A 6,000-nucleotide genomic window follows, 5' to 3' on the forward strand; every position below is an offset into this window, starting at 1 on the left:
ATAGTAGGGCAAAAAAAATTACATTTACCTCTGCCTTATATGTCACTCGATAGCGGGTTTTCTTCAATGTGGTGATGGTTCCTCTTTAAGCACAACAATTATTCAATACATGTGCTGAATGTGCTATTAATATCATCACTCATTATAACCGCAAATCAGTCACGCATCAAAAACAGTAAAAACAAACACACAGAGACACCATATCACAACCCAAAAACCAGAACTAATTCATCCACCAAAACACAACGAACTCGCTGAACCTCAAAACACAGAACACCCTCCGGCACTCGAACACTTTTTCAGTTCATTGGTTTCATTCAATCATCCAAAAATAGACATTCCACTTCATTCGAAATACCACCGAATGCACCAAATCCTCTCAGCGGGCAACAGTGAATCCCTCACAAAAGTGTTCCCATTTGCGTGAGAAAATAAGGTTCGCACTTCAAGAGTGTGGGTCAGAGTTTAGAAACTCGCAAAGTCTCGCCTACGACAAAAAAACGTTTCGCACGACCAGTCTTTTACCAGTCTGGAAAAGATTCGACCAGTTCAACACCTTTTTTTTTGCTGGTGGTGTTTCCGATTCCTCTCTCTGCTGGTTCTGCTTTAATGGAGGAAAGTTTCTCTGGGCCGGAAACAGCAGCCAGTCAGATGTAACCGAAGGTCTACTCAACCCGTTTAAGTTTGTGTTTAATGGGTATGACTTTGTGCTTTTTTGTGTTCAGATGATATGGTCAAAAGTCACCGAAGCGAACCGAACCCTTTGTGTACACGTACATTTGCCGCACTCCACTTTACGACGGAACAAAAAAGAACTATTAAACCTCACTCAGGAAAAAAAAACCTTTTTAATCTGGCCAAAGGTGCACATAAAATAATTAAAAATAAATCACAATGCAAAAGCTCCGACAAACTGGAACTGATGGTAGCTCGATAAAATTACCAGAGCCAGTGCTTTGTTATATTGGATGCCTTACACTCCCTTCGGGGTAAAACTAATTTTGGTGAGACCGAAAAAACTGTCACTCAATTGTTTCAATAAACATTCACGAGTCGATTGCGAACGGATTGATGAAATTACTTTTTACTCGCAGCCCATCCACCCCACGTAATCCACGGGCCGCGTTTGTTTGGTCTACAAAGCCGTTATCTATACCCCATAAATCACCGCATCGATTTAAATCCCTATCGTGGTCCGACCGAAAGAGGACAACGCAAATCACCTTCGAAAACTATCCCATTACTATCAATCTATCCGGCATATATTTTAACACTCGTTCCGAGCGGATTCGGTGCCACTCCCCGGCACGTGACAAATTGGATATCGCGGAGTTCGAACATTAATTTAATCAGCATCAATCCCACATGGATCCCGCTCGTGATACTGTGACATATCTGACCAGCGCCAGGCACCAGCCAGAGAACACGTCCCAATCCCGTAAGGACCAGCAGCTGGAACCCAAATCCACGTAGTCTCGGGGAACGACCGGATGCAGATCAAAACCCGTATCAAACCGTCCGTACCGAACGAATCTACGCTGGATACTGTCCGCCTTGCAGCAGGTGCCAGTGCCACATGCGAGAGACTTTGGTGTGGCTTTATTCGGGGATATGGGCCGCTCGCCCGAGCCACTGACTGTTCGCCGAGTTCGCCATTCGCTCTAAGATGAATTGTTTATGGATGTTCATTCACAGAACCATGTGACCTCGGCTGCCATCCGGACCCATTTCCCGCCGGTTGTGTATCCGCTTTCCACGCTTGAGAGAAGAGCCACGTGGTGGTAACTCGCTCGCTCTCTCTCCGGACATGGAGTGAAACACGGTCCAGCGAGACAAGAAATGGTAAACAACAGCACACGCATAGGTCAGGCACAAAAGTGGTTGGCGCGACGAACGGAGAGAGGAAAACAAAACCGGACAAAAATATCGTGACAAGTGCTCTCATTGAGGGGTTGTGGAATGGGTGAGAGAAGGTGAGGAAAAACATCGCACTGAGAGTGAGAAGAAATTAGAGATGGAGAGGGGCGTGGGAGAGATATTGAAAGACCGAATAGAGCCGAGCAACGAATACGGGGATGCTTAAAAATAATCCGTCGTTCTAAATAAAAAGGTAAAAGACCATTATCACTAACTGTTGGGACGAGTTTTGCGTGTCTCGTACAATTTGAAACAACTTTTTACAGCTCGTATGATCATTTTAAGCGGCTCACAACTAAAATATACAAAGTATAAATTTCATTATTGTGTGGCAATTCATTAAACTTACATGATTTTTTTTTGCAATCCTTCTTTATCCTTTTATTTTTTGTTCTTAAGTTTATTATTTTGGCAGTTCCTGTAATTTTACCTTCTTCAATTCTACGTCTTCGCTACCTTTAATGGTTCCAGTTTATATCTCACCAACTCTAATCATATATCGGGTTGGGGACTAAGTTCAAAGCGTTTTTATACTTTATTTTTATTTCACCACGATTTGTTTGCTGTTTGACAAAACGTAAGTATTCATTCGATAGCACTCTTTCGGCTCTACAAAACTATGTTAATTGTGTTTTAAGTTATTTATTCTTTTATTAGTTTTGAGGCTTAGAAATGGAATACCCAAGAAGCAAAATCAACATTTTCACACCTGCTCTTTTTTGCTTTTCACCGAGGTTAAAAAGGGGCTGTCCACATACCACGTGGACAACTTTAGGGGGGGTAGGGGCTATGAAACTGTCCAGGCTTGTCCACGGAGAGGGGGGAGGGGGTATATTTTTTCAAATATAATCACCAATACATTCTAGATTATATAAAAGCTATTCCGTATTCAACAATTCTAAAACTGCGCCCAACCTGAGTATTCCGTATTCATCATTAAACGGATTGATCTGCCTGAGAGTGTTGCATATATTTTAACAAAATCATTGAACTTTTGTACTGAAATCCATACTCAGAAAATAATTTACGTAAACTGTGGACAACCGAGCTATTTTCTATGATCCTATGACTTTTATAGTTACGGGCAATATATAGATGTTCATAGCCAAAAACTATGAAAACTCAGCGATTCGGTTGAATGGGAAAAACTATAATGATTGAGTTTTCATGATATTACGCATTTGGTTTATTCGTCAAATATAATTTTCTACACATTTTGTTCTATCTCGAGAACAGTTGGTGTGACGATAAAAATGTATATAATTTATCATGCAGAATTACGTGTAAAATCAATTTTGTGTATTACTTTTCTCTCTGTATTACTTACTGTATTCAAAGTATTGGAATTTCGTCAATTCCTATGAATTAATATTAAAATTTGCGTAAGATGATCCATGCAACACCAGTCGTCAAACATTACTCAATTGACCCAGTATTCTAATATTTTTTTTCTGAAAACTTCGCCTAGAGTGCAGTTGTGAAAAATTTAAATTGATGAATTGAAATACCTTCTAGTAGCGGAAAAAAACTTGTTTTTCCTGGTTTTTAGGGTTTTATTATTTTTCTCTCAAAATGCATTGAGTAATTCCAAATGAAATCGACAAATGACAAAACATGAGTATTTTTGATTCGAATGAAAATGTGTATTCCGTTTGGGTTGGAGGAAATATGAGTTTTCCACAGCAATCGGGAATTTTTTGACTCAAGCATAACTTTTAAAAGGGCGTATCGATTTGAGTAAGAGAAATCTTTGGTAATTTATAACTCAAAAACTATGAGTCGTACCGAAATAGTGTCTTAGAAAGAGTTATAGAGTATTGATGGTTGAATATGAAAAAAATATACACTTAGAAAAAAATTAGTACTCTTTTTTTTATTTACAAAATAAAAATTCAATTTGCAATTAAAAAAATATGTATTTTGGATAAAATACATATTTTTAATTTTTCCATACAAAATAGAAGTCATGTAGAAATTTTAAAAAATGGGCCCAAGATGGTATAACTATTTTTGACGAAATTTGTGGAACATCGAATTTTTAGGAATTTTCGAAACTTCGAATTTTTGTATGTTAGCAATCATTCTTAGCCACAAATTATAAATTCTGATGTGATTTAAAACAAAAAAGGTTTTTATCAATCTCCTTCTAAATGCAACCATTCTCGAGATATTTAAAAAAATATTTCTAATTTATAATCTTTTTTATAGTAAACTAGCTGACCCGGCTCACTTCGTCCCACCCACAATTTATTTTTCGTTATCACATCCATGTTTCCTTACTAGGCGCTGCTCATGGGTCCAATCGCAGAATTTTTCATTGATTGAAAAAAAAAATTACCTTTTACTATAAAATTCCTAGTACTTCTTCCAAAACTCGTCATTCTAATATCTGATTATTTTCAGACAGAATTCTCGTTCATGATTTTTCAACCACTTGCAAATAAAATGTTTCTCCGTTACATGGAATAAATGTTTGATACCGAAAATATGATACGATAAAGACACCCCTAAATCAGACAATTCCTATCTCGAGTTTTGCTCTTATCAACACATTCGGCGATGCATTCATATTTATACAGATAGAAGATGATATAGGAGTGCGTTTTATCACATTGAAATCCATTTCCATTTTCGAACGAAAATCAATTTCGTTAGCGCAAACATTTGTGTTTCATTTGTATGGCAGCCTCCCCTTGGAGAGGGGGGAGGAGTGGCGAACCATTATAGAAACGTTTGTCAATCTCTAAAACCTCTATATGCCAAATTTGATTCCATTTGCTTGATTAGTTCTCGAGTTATTCAGACCCCCTCTCTTGTAGAGAGGGGGAGGAGTGTCTAACCACCATAGAAACATTTATTGCATCCTTAAACCTCCACATGCAAAATTTTGTTTCATTTGCTTGGTTAGTTTTCGAGTAATGCAGAAATTCCCTCCTATAATATTATACTATAAAAAAGACAATAAATTAGAAATATTTTTTTTAATATTTCGAGAATGGCTACTTTTAGAAGGAGATTGATAATAACCTTTTTTGTTTTAAATCACATCAGGATTCAAAATTTGTGGCTAAAAATTATTTTTAACATACAAAAATTCGAAGTTTCGAAAATTCCTAAAAATTCGATGTTCCACAAAGTTCGTCAAAAATGGTTTTACCATCCTGGGCCCATTTTTTAAATTTTCTACATGACTTCTATTTTGTATGAAAAAATTAAAACAAAATTTAAAAAATAAGTATTTTGAATATTGCAAATTGAATTTTTATTTTGTAAATAAAAAAAAGAGTACTATTTTTTTCTCAGTGTACATTTTTTTCATATTCAACCATCAATACTCTATAACTCTTAGCACTATTTCGGTACGACTCATAGTTTTTGAGATATATATTATCAAAGATTTCTCTTACTAAATTCGATACGCCCTTTTCAAAAGTTACGCTTGAGTCAAAAAATTCCCAATTGCTGTGGAAAACTCATATTTCCTCCAACCCAAACGGAATACACACTTTCATTGGAAATAAATTGGAAATAAAAAGTTTTTAAAATCTGCATTTTTAGGACGATTTCATTTGGAATTGCTGCATTATAAACTTGATTGTTTCTATCAACAAAATTGAAGTTCTTCAACCATTCAGCAATTTCTTCCTTTGAAACCACAATGTTATTCCTATTGTTATCTTCCACTATTTGAAATGTTTCACAACAGAATGTTATACTAAATTTTCTCATCTTTCAAATGAATGCAATTGAATCATACTAGAAGCGTACTTTTGAATTGGGGTCAACTTAAGGCAAAAAATAAGTCTCAAGAAATGTTCAATAATTCTTTCATAGTTGAGATTTGAGCTTGATTTCATAGTTAGAAACCAATGAATCGTGAGTTGTCTGATGTAATTATTCCCCGTTAGCTCTTTGAAAGTCATCTAGACACTCAATGCAGAATTATCGATAAGGATTTGAAAAAAAATAAATATTTTAATACGTTGAGCCTTTTGGTAGGAAAGTGCTGACTGACCGGGACTGACAGTTACAAAATAAGAAAATATATATGGTTTGTTTTCGGATGTTTTACAAAATGTAACT

General features: G+C 36.1%; 1 protein-coding gene across 1 annotated transcript in view; it reads right to left on the reverse strand.

Annotated features, from left to right (window-relative positions):
• The window catches only part of LOC129780437 (toll-like receptor 3), an 841,421-nt gene extending 839,890 nt beyond the window's left edge, over positions 1-1,531 (reverse strand). Inside the window, exon 1 of the mRNA XM_055788712.1 lies at positions 29-1,531. The gene's annotated coding sequence lies outside the window, so the exon portion shown is untranslated. The remainder of the gene's footprint in view (positions 1-28) is intronic.
• Positions 1,532-6,000: the final 4,469 nt, after the last annotated feature.

Source organism: Toxorhynchites rutilus, chromosome 3 (genome assembly GCF_029784135.1).
Source record: "Toxorhynchites rutilus septentrionalis strain SRP chromosome 3, ASM2978413v1, whole genome shotgun sequence".
Taxonomy (NCBI): Eukaryota; Metazoa; Arthropoda; class Insecta; order Diptera; family Culicidae; genus Toxorhynchites; species Toxorhynchites rutilus.